Genomic DNA, 19,055 nt, shown 5'->3' with positions numbered 1-19,055 from the left:
TGAACAACCTGTCCTTATCTACTAAGTCTATCCCTTTCAGTACCTTGAATGTTTCAATCATGTCCCGTCTCAATCTCCTCTGTTTGAGGGAGAAGAGGCCAAGTTTCTCTAATCTTTTGCTGTACGGCAACTCCTCCAGCCCCTTAACCATTTTAGTCACTCTTCTCTGGACCCTTTCGAGTAGTACCATGTACTCCAGGTGAGGGCGCACCATGGCCCGGGACAGCAGCATGATAACCTTCTCCGATCTGTTCATGATCCCCTTCTTTATCATTCCTAGCATTCTGTTCGCCCTTTTCACCGCTGCTGCACCTTTCCTGAGAGGTCTCTCCAAGTACCGCCCCGGACATCCTGTATTCATGCATGAGATTTTTGTTACCGATATGCATCACTTTACACTTATCCACGTTGAACCTCATCTGCCATGTCGATGCCCATTCCTCGAGCCTGATTATGTCATGTTGCAGATCTTTGCAATCCCCCTGCATCTTCACTGCTCTGAATTACTTCATATCGTCTGCAAATTTGATCACCCCGCTCGTCGTACCTATGTCCAGATCATTTATAAAGATCTTGAAGAGCACGGGTCCAAGCAACGAGCCCTGCGGCATCCCACTTATGTTCTTAAGTGAGCGCAAGACATCTGAGCGCAAGACATCTGAGCACAAAGGGTTCATAGTCAAATGTGCGCGCGCAAGACAACTGAGAGCAAAGACATCTGAGCGCTAGACAACTGAGCACGGAAGACATCTGAGTGCAAGACAATAGCGCGCAAGACAAGAGGCTAGGTAACCATAGTGATTAAAAATGCATTTGCAAAACTCAGTCACGTATGACAATGACGTACGTTACATCCTTACATCAACGTCTTGCTCGTGATTGTTAGCAAGAAAATAGCGCCCAGGATCTTATAGCGTAAGGTAAATGGGCATAGGTCCATATTATGTTTTCAGTATTGTGGTCTGTTGACCCTAGTGCTTTCTTCCTATGCCCGCAGTGTATATTCCTCTGATCCAAGCTAACCTGATTCATTCCTCCTCTCTCCTCTCAGTCTTTATCGTTTGCTGTGGGGTTTTCACCTGGTTTTTTTTTCTGCCAATCCAATCAGGCCACCTACTAGAGGTGTGTAACATTCAGTAAGTTCCGTTATTTACATTAGTCTAAGTTTACCACCTGTAATCATTTATTTGTGGTTTTCTTGCAGGATATTTTTGTTCTATGAGTTCACAAAATGTGTTCAAGCTAATTGCTAATTACATTTGCATGATAATCTTTACATGACAGAATACATTTTTCAAAGTGTTTATGAAGTTCATTTTCTCATTGTATTTCTGAGGTTAAAATAAATGACCATGGCAATTCAGGACTCAGTAGTTGTATAATAATTTATTTATTTCTGGTTAACTGTGTCATTTAACAAAGTATAATGGTATACAGGGAAATACACTGCCAGTGAACATATAGAATGGTCAAAACAGGTCCCCCAGGACAAAGTTAAATACAATGTAAGTATTAATGAACACAATTAAACATGAAGTGAACAGTGAATCATAACATTGAAATGTTACCATATGACAACCACATAATAGTTTACAATTAAATTATAGGTGCTGGTGAGCTTATCAGGGCAGGGAGATTCCTTCATCATTTTAGCACCAATGTAATTTGCTCAGTGGCACTTATGCTGTTTTATTTATTGTTAGAAATACAAGTAGAAAGATAGGTCATGAAAGGAAAGATGATCACTTAAACTGGTAAGGGTGGTGACAGACTAATATGACAAGCACTACGTTCTGCAATGGAAAAGAGCATTCCAAATAGTTTGAATGGAAAAGACAATTACATCTAATAAAATATAGGAATAGGCTGCCGATGAGGCAAGAGGGCGAAAGGCCAGTTTCACAGAAAGAGAAGTATTCCGTTTAACAGAGTACTTCTCATTAAATGAGAAAGTATAGTTCCCCATCAAGGGCAAGCACAGGAACATTGTGCAAATGGACAGGGAGTGGAGGAAACTCCAGTGCCTGTTCAACGCCAGTGCCTTGACCCCTTGCTCAGTAAGTACCTATTATATACATACGTGGTTTATATATTACCTATATTTGTTTGAATGGAAAAGACAGTTACATCATAAAAAATATAGGAATGGGGAACACATACCATGCTCCACTGTGAGGTCTTTGAACCACTTCATTATGGGGGATGAAGGAGTGCATTTGGGGAGAGGGATTTTATACCAATCATAGGTTCCCTGAAAAAAAAGATTCTTACCATGCTATTACCTCATGAGACCTGTTTCCCTGTTTTATTAATGATAGGTATTTTATCATTTTTTACAAAATACAGCAATCACATTGTTAGGTTATGAAAGAAAAGATGATCACATAACATCTCTCCTGTGATGTACATGACTATCCCAGCCACCTCCTGGGACAGGTCATGTATGCTGCCCACACCCGTATTCAAAATTTCCACCACTGTCTCAATGTCCTCCACTGTTACAGAACTGGGCGGAGGATCAGTGAGCGTGGCAGCATGAGGGGAGAGGGATTTTATACCAATCATATGTTTCCTGAAAAAGATTATTCCCATGCTATTACTTCAGAAGACCTGTTTCCCTGTTTTATTAATGGTAGGTGGTTTTTCATTTTTTACAAAATTCAGCAATCACATTGTTTGGTCATGAAAGGAAAGATGATAACATAACACCTCTCTACAGTCCATCTAATTTATACTTAACTGGGTAGGTTGGATTAGTGTTCTGATCTAATTAAAAAGCTCTGTAAACAAGATAAGCCTTCTAACTTGTAGCTTTATAAATTCTACCTAGTTCTGTTCACGGGAGCTGTGCTGCTGTCTCTGGGCATGACACAGCCATGTAAATTTAACACTTATGTTTGATAAGGTTTTGATCGGAATGATGAAATAGATTTAACCACGGCAATAGTTCAAGCATCATGAAGACGTAGTGGTACCACAATAGGCCAAAGCAAATGGGAATAACGGGATCCACTTGGGCTATAGTTAAGGCAGATAAGGACTACAGTGTGCATTTATCCTGTACACAGTTGTGGCTCCCTTTCAAAAAACTGTATATTAAAATGTGATTTTAAAAGTATCATAGACATGATGTCACATTTTCCTGATAATCAAAGGAGAGCTGGCATGTAGAGTCCAGATGTGAGACCAGAGACGGTGGGATGCAGGTCGGTCCTGCTGCTGGAGGAGAGATGGCTGCAGCTAGTAGTGGCGGCTTGAGTGCTGCTGCAACACAGGAGGCTGCATGGGGAAGAAAGCACAGTTGTGAGGGCTAAGAAGCACCAGACTGGGACCGGGAGAGAGAGGCAGAAGGAGAGGCAAAGCAAGAGAGGCACTCACAGGAGAATTGGAGTCCAGATGTGGGACCCGAGACGGTGGAATGCAGGTTTATCCTGCTGCTAGAGGAGAGATGACTTTATGTGGGAAAGGATGGGTAAGTGGGGAACGGATGTGGAGGGGGTGGGAGTATGTAGGAAATAGGTGAAGAGGGGTGGGAGTGTGGAAGGGGAAGGGAGGAAGGGTGGGAGTTGTTTTTGTTTTTTTCTGGGAGGGGGTAAGGGGGAAGAGGGGTGGGAGTGTGGAAGGGCGGAGGGGTGGGAGTGTTTTTGTTCTTTTTTTGTATTTTTTCTGAGAGGGAGTAAGGGGGAAGAGGGTGCAGCTCCCTCGGTAATAGCAGGAGACATTCAAGGGGTGGGCGGGGTGGGAGGGGCACCACTAAGTTTCTGGAGGATGCTGTGTAGTGCCCCTGTGATGTTCCTGACCGTCTGAACCGCCTCCTGGGACAGGTTATCTATGCTGCCCACACCCGTATTCAATATTCCCACTATCTATGCTGCCCATACCCGTATTCAATATTCCCACTACCGTCTGAATGTCCTCCGCTGTTACAGAACTGGGCGGAGGATCTGTGAGTGTGGCATCATGAGCCACAATAGTGGTAGCTGCAACAGGGGTGGTTGGTGGTGAGCTATTGGTGCCAAAGTCACGGGTGGAGCGGTGGAGGGGTGTGAAACAAGTGGGACACCGAGTGGGGGTTTGAATGGAGAGGGGGGTAGAAACAGAGGAGAGGATGGGAGAGGAGGTGATGGTCAAGATATTACAGTCTGCTGCAATGACAAAATGCATTATAAGCAGTTTGAAATGGAAAACACAATTACATATAAAAAAAATCTGAATGGGGAACACTTACCACTCTCCACAGTGAGGTCTTTAAATCTCCCATAATGGGAGATGAAGGAGGGCTACTAGAGGAAGGAGGGGTGTGCGGGAAAATTTGGATGGTAAACCGGGGGGGTGGGGCATGGGAAGGAGAGTGACATGAACATTGGGAATGAAGGGGCAGGGCTGGGTTTGGGGCATTTTCAGAGGGGGATCTTGGATGGGGGTGGGAGAGGGCATCGGTGGGTGGGACTATGGCTGGAGGGATGGGTCTGGCTGGAGGTACCGGGCTGGCTGGAGTGACGGGCCTGGGAGGAGGTACTGGGCTGGTTGGAGGGACAGGCCTGGGCGGAGTTGCAAGGGGTTGGGAAGTGGGCACCTATGGGGGAGAATGAAGGGGCGCTCAGGGGTAGGGGCAGCAGCAGCTTCCTCCTCCTCCTCACTGTCATCTGAAGAAATAAATAAATGCATGTAGTGCGTGAAATATGTATGGAATGAAGAACTGTTAATGCTTTAAAAAAAATTATTAGTGCACAGAGATATTATGACTGCACACCTTACACCCCACCTTTAGGTTACAGTAACATACCTGGAGTGTTATCCAGATTATTGTGGACTGACTGCACCCAGGCTGGATGATGGAGCCTGAGCTCTCTGGCCTTTTTTTCCCAGGTCCTCAACCTATTATATAATGGACAGAAATGTGTGAGGCATGATATATATGAGATACATTGAACATTATATTAAACTCACAGAAGTAAGACATACAGGGACACACCCCTCTCCTAACCTCACTGTACTGCCTCCCTATCTGCTGTTGCATATAGTATAAGATATCATTGCTGATATAGTTTCCCATAACTGCAATTATGACATTCTGTTTGAATGTATTGCAGTTGATATTTTTTTTCTAACTCTTTAAGACTATGCTATGATTCGGCATGGAGGACATAAGGTGTGTGTCACATGTTTCACAGTAGTGTCACAGCAGTGCACATACGTGTAAACTATTTTACAGCTTTGTATTTTCATAATAAAATTATTTAACTTGCGTTGTATACCCTATATTGCGCACTGCATATTTCATCGCGGGTGGATGAATATGCAGTGCGCAATTTCATTGAGGGTGAATGAAATATGCATACATATTATTGGCTTCTGCGCAAAAAACATGCTGCTTGTAAATATATTTAAACTGCATATGTATGTAATAGACACTTACAGAGTGAGGTGTCAAGGCACTGGTGTTGAACAGGCGCTGGAGTTTCCTCCACGCCCTGTCCATCTGCACGATGTTGCGGTGCCTGTCCTTGATAGGGAATAATAATTTTTCATTTAAAGAGAAGTACTCTGTTAAATGGAGTACTTCCCTTTCCGTGAAATTGGGCTTTCACCTTCTCGTCTCATCAGCAGCCATATTCACAGTGCAGGTATTTGCGCAGCTTATATACCACTCACATGACTGATTGAGAGTGAGTATCGTGACACTTCACCTTCCTGCGCTGCTATTGGTTATCTAAAACATGTGTTATATGAAGAATCATCGAACAATATTGATTTGAAATGTCAAGCACAGATTATATTATGTTGAAAGCACGCATTTGAATAGTAAAACGCGCGTGTTAATTGAGCATATTTGCATTGTGAAGTTTAAAGCATGTATTGTTTTGTCTCTCATAGTTTAGCGAAACACAGAACTTGAGTCAGCGTGATGACATCAGCACACATACGTTAGTGCATGGTACTGACGTCTGTACTCATTTTAAAGTAATGGTTGTCTTGCGCGCAATTGACTGATTTCCCTGCGCTCAATTGACGGGTTAAGCGTCAAATGCACGCAATTTCTTTATATTTTTCTTCTAGGAACATAAATGATTGCAGGGGAACACAGATGACAGAGGCGTCAGCGCATGAGGAGCAAACTGCACATGCGCACATGATGTCCAAAGTATGCATGCGCTGACTTATTTCTCATTATTTGATACTAATGTGAGTCGTGCATATTTGAATGAGCAGCGTGCATTTGCAGAAGGGTTTATCATCAAATATTTGCAATTTTCTTGCGCATATTTGTTCGACAGGACAGAAAATAACTTTAGCGCAGAACGCAGAGACTGATTCATTGGCGCATGTGCAGAAGAAACATGGTTTGAAGAGGGGTTGCACAATATGTTAAATAGTAAATATTATAGTGTAGTAGTTAAAACAGTGGCACGGATGGACATGGATACATGGGAGAGGACTATTGGGCATGGGTTTGGAGAGATTGGATGACATGTGGCATACAGTTGGAGAGGGCTGATAGAGGCTGAATGCTGGACATGGGGCTATTGGGCAAGGGCAGAACATACTACACACAAGAGGATAAGAGGGAGATATATTAGAATTGTCAATACAGGGGGTTAGAGACAAGCAAACTGCCATATGTCTGGAGGTTATTGTATAGTCTATGTATGTACAACATTTTTAGAATGTTGATGGAGAATGTTTAAAGTAACATTTGATGGCCAGGGAGAGCAACAACACTCAAGTGGACATGAGTAGGTAGATTATTTTATAACTCCAAGTTTAGAGGGTTATCATATGCACATTTTTAAAAAGGGTTTAATAACCACTTCTAATAATTACACAATTATGTATAGGTTTAATTGGATGTACACAGGTGTTATGTGATCACTTTATTTCACTTTCCTACCATGGCAATTGTTGTATTTTTAAGTTATAAAAGTAACCACCCAACAGTTGCAAATCAAGGGAAGAGCTCAAATGAATCTATTTCATTTGAGCTCTTCCCTTGATTTGCAACTGTTGGGTGGTTACTTTTAACTACTACTCTATAATATTTACTATTTAACATATTGTGCAACCCCTCTTCAAACCATGTTTCTTGTATGTGTTTAGTGCATGGTTTAAATTGTATACCATGTTAGTTTGTGGGATAACATGGTTAATAGTATTTAGCGGTGTACAAGTTAAAAAATGTATTAAAAATACAATGCAAGTTAGGTGCTGTTTATAGAATCAAGGCCTTCGTGCCTATTCTTTCAAAATTCTATTTCATATGGATATGCATATGGATATAATTTTGCTAACTAGTAGTGGCATTTCAAGTATTGTGGAGTCCTGGGGTTTATAAGACCTCAATTCACCTTGGGTTTGGTGCTTGTGGAAACTCTCATAGGGGGCAGCTAGATTAAAGTCTGAGCAAATGAAACTAGTATTATTGTCTAATAGTGTAAATTATAGCAGAATAACACACGGGGGGGGGGGTGAACATATTACTTATACATATTATTCTCATAAGGTAGGGTTCACAAAACAGGTTATAATATAAACAATATATAAATAAACTATTATATTGCTTACTTTACTTTCTGTCTCTTGGAGTCTTGCTCATCTTGTGGATAGTGCCAAAACAAATGAGCTTTGGAACTGGCAGTGGAGTAGATGAGTCTCAAATGTACACTTTCACAAGAAAGATACAAGAAATGTCATATAAGAAGTGAACAGTGCTGCTGTAGTTTAAATAAAAGGAGTTTAAAAAAAAATGGAGGAAAAGCCTCAGACTAGAACCCTTCCACCACCACAATGGTGGTCCAAGGTGGTTGGGCGATCACCTCACTGGCAAAAAACCTCCATTTGCTCTCCCACAATATAAAAACTTTAAGCAGGGCTGTTTGTGCAAAAATGATAGAAGAAACTTTCAACTTATCTTCAGTTGATCGGTACACCAACGATGGCCAGCGTTTCAGAAGTCTGCTGCCTCAGGGTGTAAAACGATCCGATCAAACTTTAAATGGGACGCCGAACCGCATCTCCTGATCAAAAGGTTCAGCGTCCCATTTAAAGTTTGATCGGATCGTTTTACACCCTGAGGCAGCAGACTTGTGAAACGCTGGCCATCGTTAGTGTACCGATCAACTGAAGATAAGTTGAAAGTTTCTTCTATCATTTTTGCACAAACAGCCCTGCTTAAAGTTTTTATATTGTGGGAGAGCAAATGGAGGTTTTTTGCCAGTGAGGTAATCGCCCAACCACCTTGGACCACCATTGTGGTGGTGGAAGGGTTCTAGTCTGAGGCTTTTCCTCCATTTTTTTTTTAAACTCCTTTTATTTAAACTACAGCAGCACTGTTCACTTCTTATATGACATTTCTTGTATCTTTCTTGTGAAAGTGTACATTTGAGCATTATTGAATTTTCATATAGCCGAGTTTATTTTGCTATAATAGTGGAGTAGATGAGTAACATTAAGAGAGACTTATGTGAGGAGGTGTATAAGGACAGGGAAGCAAGGAGAGAGATAGAGGGACTGCAGAATTAACACACTTGTAGGCCAACAAGATCTTTAACAGTATGCAATAGCATATATGGAGCCAGAGAAGTGACGTAAGGGGAGAGGTGATATGAGCGTAGCAAGGTAGGTAACAAATGATTTGCACAGCACAGTTTTGCAGAGATTGCAAGGGTGAGAGGGGAATCTGAAGGTTACCACTGAGGTTGGGAGCAAGAGAGACTAAAACAATGTTAGTATTATTTACTGAGACACAAAAATGAAGAGGAGGAGCAGAGCGTTTAGTAGTCTGACATGACGGCGGGACATCCAGGCAGCAATGTCAACCAAAGTAAAGACTTTTTCTTTGACTTTATGTAGAATTTCTGGTGTAGATAAACAACTACAAGATGTTATCTCATAGTTATGCCATACTTCATTCTGTGTTATTTATTAATCTTACTGGTCCTCAGTGGGCCACCGCGCACTCAAACTCTCTCATTGTGCTGGGCTTTATGCTCCCACTCGTCATCGGACCCAGTATAAATAGTGTTTTAAATATTTTAAGAAATAATTTAACTTATTCAGGTAATTGTGTACTAAAAGTACTTAGCTTGTGCAAAAGACACCATTCAGGGGGGGAGGGGGGTAGAATCACCAATCACCAACATGTTTTGCCCGTGTGGTTCTGAGGGCTTTATCAAGGTTCCCACTCCCTAAAGAAATAAAGAAACACCTAAGTCTCCATATTACATCGCTAAGTTAAGAACACATTCTTCAACTAGATATAATTTAAAACATTCAGCTTTGTCCCTTAATTCCCTTCCTTACCTCTTTAATCATTCATCCCAACCATTGCGTCAGAAACGAAATGGCGGCCCCGCACTTGATCTACTGTTTTATACGTTCCACACCCCCAACGTCAACGTCCCGATAATACAGGGACGTCAACATCTGACGTCAGAGCACATCACTATAAAACTTTAAAGTTCTTCAATAAATTATAAGGATGGTATGAAGGACTGAAACCCAGGTACCAACTTCTACACCAATGAAGCCCACTCAAGCTCATTGTTTAGTCCCTTCGGGGCCACTGTATTCAAACGGTAGATCCATCGTTGTTCTAATACATTAAGTCTCCCCTCCCAATCCCCTTCCGGTTCTGCCTCATCTATACAGTCAATCACTCTCCATTTAAGATGTTCAACCCCATGCCCTGTATCTATCCAGTGTTGGACTAAAGGGGCTTGTAAAGCCCCGGTATTGATCCGTGACTTGTGTTCATTTAAGCGTATGTTGATCGCCCTCTTAGTTCGCCCCACGTATACCATATCGAATTTCTGGTGTAGACAGATAGAGCTGGGAGTCATTCGCATGCTCGGGTATTTGGGATAGGAACAGAAGATGGGAGACAGGGCAATAGTTGGATGGGCATGAGGGGTCCAGCAATGGATTTTAAGAGAAGCAGCTTAACAGCTGCATTTCTGAAGGCAAGCCGGGTCAATTGCAGTGGAAAAAAATACCATAAGCATATGGCATATGGGAGGGAGAACAGTATGTGATATGTTGGTGAGGGGCATGCAGTGGGCTTGGATGAGGGCACACGTTGTGCAGTTTTTACCTCTGTGAATATATAGAATGCTGACAAGTCAGCAGTAATAGATAAGAGGACATGTGGTAGCTATTTGGGTGAAGTATGAAGGGGAGGTGTAAAGTTGTCATTCAGGAAATGATGTTAGGATGGGGAGAAGGATGTGTCTTGGTAATGAGCTGAAGGGCTGGGGAGGGCCTGATGTGGACTCCTGGGGGAGGAATCCTAAGCACAGTAGTTAGCAGGCCTCTGGCTTTCTGGGCCACAAACAAGTGAGGACATAGACCTTTTCAAGTGTGTCATCAGTTTTTGCAGCATGTGTGGTTGGGAAGACTGTATGGAAACCACAATTTTGCTACGAGACCCTTCAAAACGAATACAACACACCCTTCAAATGAAATAAGCAACATTTTTACAGTGGAGAAAGGGAAGGAGCTTAACACTGGCTATCCCTGACGCTGCTCAGGCTACGACACCATCTGACCTGCCCAACGTGAAGGAAAAAGCCCGAGAACACCACACACACCACCTTGAAAAAGACAAAGTGTATAACGTATGCATGAGTGGGTTTCCTCGTTGGCATAAAAAAACCTTCAAACTTGGCACATGTCAGAGCAATGCAGGGAGAGATAATTACATTACATTACATTACTGGCTTATATTCCACCTGTACCTTTCAGTTCTAAGCGGATTACATCAGAACGATAACTGGACATTTCCAGGAAGAGAAATACAAATTACAATTAAGGCGTAAGGTCTAAAGCAATTTTGATGAGTAGATTCTAAGAGGGGGAGAGAGGGGAAAAGGAAGGGATTAGGACGTTTGGGTGAATTTCTTGAATAGTAGGGTCTTGATTTCTTTGTGGAAAGCCTTGAGGTCAGTTGATGCTGTCAGTAGGTTGGTGATGGAGGGGTCTAATTTAGCTGCATGAGTTGCAAGTAAGTTGTCATACATCTTTTTGCGTTTAGTTCCTTTAAAAGGGGGGAAGGAGAAAGGGGATTGGGTTCTCCTCTGTCTGGTTGAGAGGTTCCTGTTTAGACGGTTGTTTAGGTGGGTGGGTGCCGTTCCGTTTAAGGTTTTGAATAACATATAGTATAGTTTGAATTGGATGCGGGCTTGTATTGGAAGCCAGTGTGAGTCTAGGAAGGAGTTGGTGATGTGGTCAAATTTTCCAAGGGAATAGATCATTCTGAGGGCAGTGTTCTGCACGGTCTGTAGTTGTTTTATTAGGTAGGTAGGACAAGAAAGGTAGAGGATATTGCAGTAATCCAATAGACTTAGGACTAGGTATTGAACTATGAGTCTGAATTGTTCTTTTTCAAAGAATTTTCTGATTTTGCGAAGGTTGCGCATGGTGAAGAAAGCTTTTTGTGTGATTTTGTTGATTTGCACCTGAAGAGTGCAACCTCTGTCTACTGTTACTCCAAGGAGTTTGAGAGTGGGTTGTAGGGGATATTTGGTGGTTTTTATTTCTAGCTCAGTTATAGAAGGGGTTTTGTCCTTTTCAAGCAGTAGAAATTTAGTTTTATCTGGGTTGAGCTTCAGTTTATGTTCTGTCATCCATTTTTCCACTGCTTCTAGAGTTTTTTCCAGGGTGCCTGATTTGGTGGGGTCTTGTGTGTCAAAGGGGAGGAGTATGGTGATATCGTCTGCATAGCTGAATGAAGTTACTTTGAGTTTGTCTAACAGGGTACCGAGGGAGGAAATGTAAAGATTGAAGAGCATGGGTGACAGTGGGGAACCTTGGGGTACTCCGCAGGGGTTGGTCCAAGGCTCCGATATAAGATCCTTTGTTTTTACTCTGTATGTTCTTGTTTTAAGGAATCCTTGAAACCAGTTGTATACTTCGCCTGAGATCCCTATTGCTTCTAATATCTGAAGAAGTATGGTGTGGTCGACCAGGTCGAATGCGGCAGAGAGGTCGAGTTGAATTATCAGCATCCTTCTTCCTTTGCTAAGGTGCTGTCTGGCTATATCTAGAAGGGAAGCTAGCAGTGTCTTGGTGCTGTGGTTAGATCTGAACCCCGATTGAGTTGGGTGGAGTAGGTTGTGGTCTTCAAGGTAGTTGGTGAGGTATTTGGCAACCAGACCTTCTATTAGTTTAACATATAATGGAATTGAGGCGATGGGTCTGTAGTTGGAGGGGGTGTCTATTGGTCCTTTGGGATCTTTCAGTATTGGGGTGATTATGATTTCCCCTAGGTCTTGTGGGAATTTGCCTTCCGTGAGAGTTGTTTGGATCCATTGCAAGAGGCAAGCTTTAAATTTGGGGGATGCGTTTGTCAGTAGATATGACGGGCAGTTGTTCAGGTCGCATGACGCTCGACTGTATTTTCTGTAGAGTCTGTTCATGTCCAGCCATTGCACCTTTGTAAAGTTGGACCAGTGCCTGTCAGTTGCAGTGGCTTCATCTGTTGTAGGGTTTATTATGATCTCGTCTAGGAGGGACGGTGAATTGTTGAAGGAGGCTCTAATATTGGCGATCTTATTCTTGAAATGGTCCGCTAGTTGGGTGGCCGTTGGAGGGTGGATTCCTTGAGTGGTTAGGAATGGTTGAGTGTTGGTGAGGTTCTTCACAAGTTGGAAGAGTTTCTCTTTCGAGTTGTCTGCAGTGTCTCTTTAGTTGAAGAAGTTCTGTGTCGAACCATTTGTCTGAAGATCTGCAGAGTTTGTGTTTTGTCTTTTCTGGTGCTAGACCGTTCAAGGTTGTTTCGCTCAGCGAGCGCCACTGGTGAATGAATACATCGTGGTCTATGGAGACGATTAATGGGTCTACTGTGGTCCAGAATGTAGTAGGGTCGAATTTTTGGTCGGGTTTTGAAGGAGGTTTTGTGGGTTTCGTGCTTGTTTGTGCTTTGAGTCCAGTTGATGTTAAAGGTGAATTTGAAGTGGTCAGACCAGAGGGAGGGGTGCCAGGCCCCATTGGAGATATGAATGTTCGGTGCGTGGGGGTGTTGTGACATGTAGGCTGCAATATCAAGTTGGTGGCCTTTTTCATGTGTGGGTTGAGGATATAGAATTTGGTAAGAGAGTGCGTTGAGGTATGAAATTATGCCAGAAGCTTGTTTGGAGGAGGTGTCTTCTAGGTGGAGATTTATGTCTCCGAGGAGCAGGTTGTGTGTTGAGGTTAATGAGTTCCAGAAGATGAAATCTTCAAGATCGTGTTTTGTGGTGTTCCATTTTCCTGGAGCTATGTAGCAGAGGATGCAGGTAAGGGTGTCTTTGAGTGAGTTACTGGAAATTTGGACGGCAAGCAGGTCTGATTGTGGGGTGGAGTGTTTGTCTAGGACAGTGATGGTAAGGTTGTTTTTTACTAGGATGGCCAAACCGCCCCCTCGCTTTTTTTCTCGGCAGACTAATTCAAGTTTGTATCCCTTGGGGCAAAATTCTGTAATGCTTGGGTCCGAGTAGGAGGATAGCCAGGTTTCGGATAGGAAAAGGCAGCCTAGCTGTTCATTAACTATCCAGTCTTTTATTAGGTCTGCCTTTGGGCTGATTGATCTTATGTTCATGTATGCACAGGGGATTGAGAAAAGATGTTTGTGGTAGTTGGGGCTAATCTATGGGTGAAGGAGGTTCTTGGGTGTGTGGGGGAGTTTATGACCTGACTTATTTGTGTTGGGGGGTGGTTTTCGTCCCCAAGTGGGTGGGATGCTTTCTTGTGAGGCTGTTGTGCATTCTATTAGGTTTCTTGTCTGGTGAAGTTTCTTGGGTGATAGTGTCTGCCTGTATGTTGTTGTCACTATTGGTATTGGTGAAAAGTGGTGGCCTGCTGTTCTCCAGTTTGTTGTGAGTAGGGAGAGAAGTAATAGTGTGCATAGGAGTTTGGTAGTGGGGGGGTGACATGTTGTTGGTTAGCGGCTGGAGAGTGACTGTAAGGTTCAATGCAGGAGCAAAAGAAGAGAGCTGTGGGAGAGCTGGGACTGAGTGCGGTTGAAAACCGGCCAGTAGCCCTTCTCTGGTTGAGATCCGCGTGGTTTCAGGGATCTGGGGGGAGGGGTAGAACTGGGTCGCAACACCCAGTTAAAGTTGGGCAGAGGCAGCCAGATAAGTAACCTGCACTGGTAGGAGGCTTTCAGCGATCCCGGTGACTGGAGGAAGCAGGGGCTCTAAGGGCGTCGGGCGGAGGAAGGAGGGACAAGATGGCAGAAACTTCCTCCTTCTTCTGCCTAGGAAGTCGCTGGGGGGAGAGGCTTTCGGTGGCCCTCAAGGGCTGAAGAAAAAAATCCGACTCAAAAGTCGGGCTGCGTCGGCGATCCCCGGTGGCTGGAGAGGCAGGGGCTCTAAGAGAGAGCAGAGTCCTCCTGCTTGCACGGCGTCGGGCGGAGGAAGGAGGGACAAGATGGCAGAAACTTCCTCCTTCCTCTGCTTAGGAAGTCGCTGTAATAAAAGTAAAACCTGAACTTCAATATCAAACTCTAAAGTTCCAAATTATGTACTATACCTCTGAGATATTGAAAGAGAGGTCTTTGTCTATATGTTGGCAGCAGCGCTGATAGTCTTTGAGTCACTCTCACATACATGCTCTTACTGCTGGGTGCTGCACGATTACCAGCATGGAATCGAGCAAGCAGCTGTTCTGTGTGATCTTGCTCGCGCTGTATATGCTCAAGGAGTTTAAAGAGGCTTGGATGATGGCATGAAACCGAAGATTGGAATGCATAGTGCCAACCTTCCACTGAATTGTTGGTCCGAGGCAGTCCATCTTCAACACGGGAGCGGATATTCCACAGAGAAATAGCACAAATTGGGGCAGCTCTCCCATTTCGCTGCCTTCTACCGATGTAATTGTCTTCCCAATAGTTATACACCGGGCCCAGTTCATCTGGTCAGTTCTCATGCAGCTCCTCAAAACACTCACCAGCATCTTCTACAGGAACAAAACTTGTTCTCTCATCATCCCTGTAATTAGCGGTCAATCCCTCATGTTGAATTTTTCGCCACAACGATTGCCCCAGATGGAACAGACAGCCAGAAACTGCAGCATTTGGAAATACTCTGCTGGCAGCTTGCAGGCTTGCTCTCTCGAAGTCCATCAGAATAGTCAATGGTGCCAAAGTGTTTCTGGTTTCTACCAGATTTCTTAGTCCTCTTTCGTTTTGCTATTCAACAACACATACACCATGGGAAGTGCACGATTGTCTACAAAGGCATGGATGGTAAACACTTGTACAAACAAATGGGGTGCAACTTTAAATGTCCAATCCATGAACCAATGGCCATGTTGTTCCAGCACCTCAAGATTTGCTTGAGTTGTGAAAAGGAAAATGCGTCTTTCATCATTTTCACCGGAATCCCACAAAAGAAATTGTTCACCACGCGTGGTTCTTTGCAGCTGCTCAGGAACTTGGATCTCTCTTAGTGACCTAGGATTACCCATTGGTAGATGTCCTGCTTTTCTTTTTCAATTGATTGTTCTCTGCATGGACGAGTATGCAGGCAATAATGTAGATGCTTCTAACGTTGAACCCGCTGTTGTCCCCAGAAAGATCTGTCGGGGCTTTTCAACTATGGTCACAGCTCTTTCACATATGTCTCCCATCATTCTTTCAGCAGCTATTTTGCCATTATTGGGTGCATGCACATGCACAGTTATCTCGACAGAAGATCCATCGATGAGCCTTTTTCTTCTGCCTACAAAGTTATGGCGCACACACTTCCAGGACGTAGAACCATCTGCCATAACTCGGTCACGACGATAACAATATATTTCGTGAACCCAGTGCTCTTTCCCACGCTGTGAAGTTATTACTTCCATCTCTATGCCATTTCACTCTGAATGAACAACCCCTGAAACCATACAATTTATAATTTTATTCAATTTTGACTTACAATTGAAATACAATTCCCTATAACAGTGCACTATTCAAAAGAACATCATACCTGTAAGACTGGAAGTATATCAATGAAACCCTCAGGACTGGTACTTGACCTTTCACCTTGAACCAGTACCTGCAAGAGTTATAACATACATGTGAAATTCATGTTAGCCCCCCCCCCCTCCAGCAAACAAGAAACCTGCAAGGGTAGAATATGTAAGATTAGGCTATATATAGAGAGCTCAGCGCTATGGCAGAGGACATCATACCTGCAAGGGTGCAATCCGCGGCAGGAAAACAGTGAAGATGTCTGTTGTCCATTGATTGTAGTCTGTTGTTTGAAGTCTGCTGCAATAGTAGATTTTATGAAGTTATTACATACATATGAAATACGAATCCCTATACCTCTGTACTTACCTTGAATATAATACCTCCAAGACTGAACTGCTTCACAACACTCAGGTTTCAGCACATCCCTATCCCTCAGCACATCCCTATCCCTCAGCACATCCTTATCCCTCAGCACATCCCTGCAAGAGTAGAATTTATAAAGTTATAACATAGATATGACAAACAGAACCCAATATGTCTGTACTTACCTTTAAAATCATACCTGCAATAGTAGAAGTATAGCTGGACAACCATCATAGATTAACGACGTCACTATACCTAAGCCCAGACGGTAGAGTTGCACGGGGACAGAAATCCCACCCATACCCGCCAGGATCCTCTCCGTCCCCACCCGTCCCCGTCAGGATCCTCTCCGTCCCCACCCATCCCCGCAAGGAATTACCTCCATTCCCGCCCGTCCCCATAAAAAGCAGCAATTACTTCTGACAGGTTCATCAATTCCACAGTTTCTTTTGTGTTTGCGCTGCTGTTTTCCTTGTGGAATCTCTTTGGTGGAACCCTTTTTTTGTTTTCTGTTCAGGTAATTAACTTATAAACCCCCTCTTTTACTAAAGTGACGTGTCCATTATATTATATGGACGAACCCTGTTTCCAAAGCGTTCCATCCCCATGGGAGTCCCGTTGGCTAGAGGGGGGTCCCCATGGTTTAGGGTGGGATTCCCGCGGGACCCATGGAATTCCCACGATCCCCGTTCCCGTGCAGACCTCTACCAGACGGAAGGAAGGGAGAGAGGCCCAATAAAGGACCTACTAGCATCGTAGACAATCACTCTCACTACAACTACACACCCAAGCCAAGAAGTTTAAACCAGTAAGCCCCACTGTCAGCATAATCATTAGCTAGTATATGACAGAACTTTAAAACATGAAGCCCTATCCTACTATTATGATTTAGCAAAATTAAGGTTATTATGATATGAAATGAACCTATGAATATACCTGTAAATGTGAAAATCCTCCTATCGACGATACCTGCAACAGACAATGGTACTTATTTGTCTTTATAGAATCCTATATAATAAAACGCTAGCCGCGCATGCGCACTTAGACCTGCATGATCTGTAATCCCTGATCCGTAGGTCCGTGGCCAGAGTGCGTATGTGGCGGCCAGATCGGGAAAGCACAGCAGAGCCGGCGACTACCCCCCTCCCGCCCTCACTCACTGCCAAAACCACCACCTCCTCCTTCTCGCCGGCTCACCCGCATTTAAATGGAGAGAAAAGCGCTGCACCGCTGTTTTCCTTCTGATTTGGTTTCCTTGCTGACTCGGACTGCTGCTTGTTCACGTCATCACCAGTGTTGCTGTCACTATCACTGTCCTGCCCTTTTTCCATCTGTTCTCCGGAACTGCCACACGTGCCATAAACTGCCACAGGCTCCACCACTGTACGCATCGCAGAAGCAGCATTGAAAGAAGCACTGCACCGCGCTACCGCTGGCTTCGGCGTCTTCTGTCCACTGCGGCCAACCCTAGCGGAAACAGGAAGTAGTCAGAGAGGGCGGGCCGCAGTGGACAGAAGACGGCAAAGCCAGCGGTAGCGCGGTGCAGCGCTTTTCTCTCAATGCTGCTTCTGCGATGCATACAGTGGTGGAGCCTGTGGCAGTTTATGGCACGTGTGGCAGTTCCGGAGAGCAGATGGAAAAAGGGCAGGACAGTGATAGTGACAGCAACATGTGAAGAAGCAGCAGTCCGAGTCAGCAAGGAAACCAAATCAAAAGGAAAACAAAGCCCGTGCTGAGGGGGCCACTTCAGAAAACAAACAAAAACAGCATGATGAACGTTGAGAAGCTAACAGGAGAGGAAGCTATGAATGAGACAGAGAGGAAGGAGCCCTGTGCAGATGTTTCTGCCCCAGTGAATGGCGAATTTGCAGCCCAGCAGAATGAGAATGGTGAAGACAAGAACCGGGAAGAAGACCACAGTTTGGGTAGTGTAAAGCAAGAGGTGCCGACTGAATATACACACAATGACACACACATTGATGCTAAGATGGAAAAGTTAGGCAGTGACAGAGAGAGAGACAGATAGAAAGAAAGACAGAAAGCTGGCAAGGAGAGAGAGAAAGAAAGAAAGACAGACAGACAGACAGACAGTGGCCAAAGAGAGTGAGAGAGAGAGACAGAAAGAAAGAAAGAAAGAAAAACAGACAGATAGTGGCCAAGGACAGATAGAGAAAGAAAGACTGAAGGTGACCAAGAATAGAGACAGAAAGAAAGAAAGAAAGAAAGAAAGACAGTGGCCAATGAGAGAGAGAGACAGAAAGAAAAAAAGTCAGACAGACAGGCAGTGGCCAAGGAGAGAGAGAGAAAGAAAGAAAGAAAGACAGACAGCAGCCAAGGAGAGAGACAGAAAGAAAGAAAGACAGACAGACAGACACATCTATTCTAGCACCCGTTAATGTAATGGGCTTAAAAACTAGTACTGATATGAAATGCCTTTATAAAACTATAACCCATAAAGCCCCACTCTGAGCAGCAAAAATAGCAACCACAGAACAGACCTTTAAAGCAGGAATCCACTCTCTGAGAAGAAGCAATAGGATACACAGCTTTTATATCTATCTAATGGAGGTTTAAGTGATCTCCAAAAGTTAAATATTAAAGGTCACTAGAACAAGATGACAGTGCCAGCATCTATTACATGCAACATTGTAATTTCTTGAATAAGACATTAACTATTTTTATTTTTTTTTGCAGTCCTCACAATTCACATTTAACATCTTTCCTTTCTCAAACCTGACACATTTCAATCACTATATGTAAA

The 19,055-nt window shown here is 43.7% G+C and overlaps 1 long non-coding RNA gene across 1 annotated transcript; it reads right to left on the bottom strand.

Annotated features, from left to right (window-relative positions):
• Positions 1-1,488: 1,488 nt before the first annotated feature.
• Positions 1,489-17,551, bottom strand: LOC117363507. Its single transcript, XR_004540081.1, has 7 exons — positions 17,492-17,551; positions 17,231-17,263; positions 16,150-16,374; positions 15,945-16,013; positions 14,506-15,851; positions 4,787-4,878; positions 1,489-3,279 (listed from the first exon to the last, which is right to left on the bottom strand). It is a non-coding gene; the product is annotated as an uncharacterized LOC117363507 (long non-coding RNA).
• Between the last annotated feature and the right edge of the window lie 1,504 nt (positions 17,552-19,055).

This window comes from Geotrypetes seraphini, chromosome 1 (assembly GCF_902459505.1).
Source record: "Geotrypetes seraphini chromosome 1, aGeoSer1.1, whole genome shotgun sequence".
Classification (NCBI taxonomy): Eukaryota; Metazoa; Chordata; class Amphibia; order Gymnophiona; family Dermophiidae; genus Geotrypetes; species Geotrypetes seraphini.
Note: the sequence above shows the minus strand (reverse complement) of the source record. Positions and strands in the feature narration are given on the sequence as shown.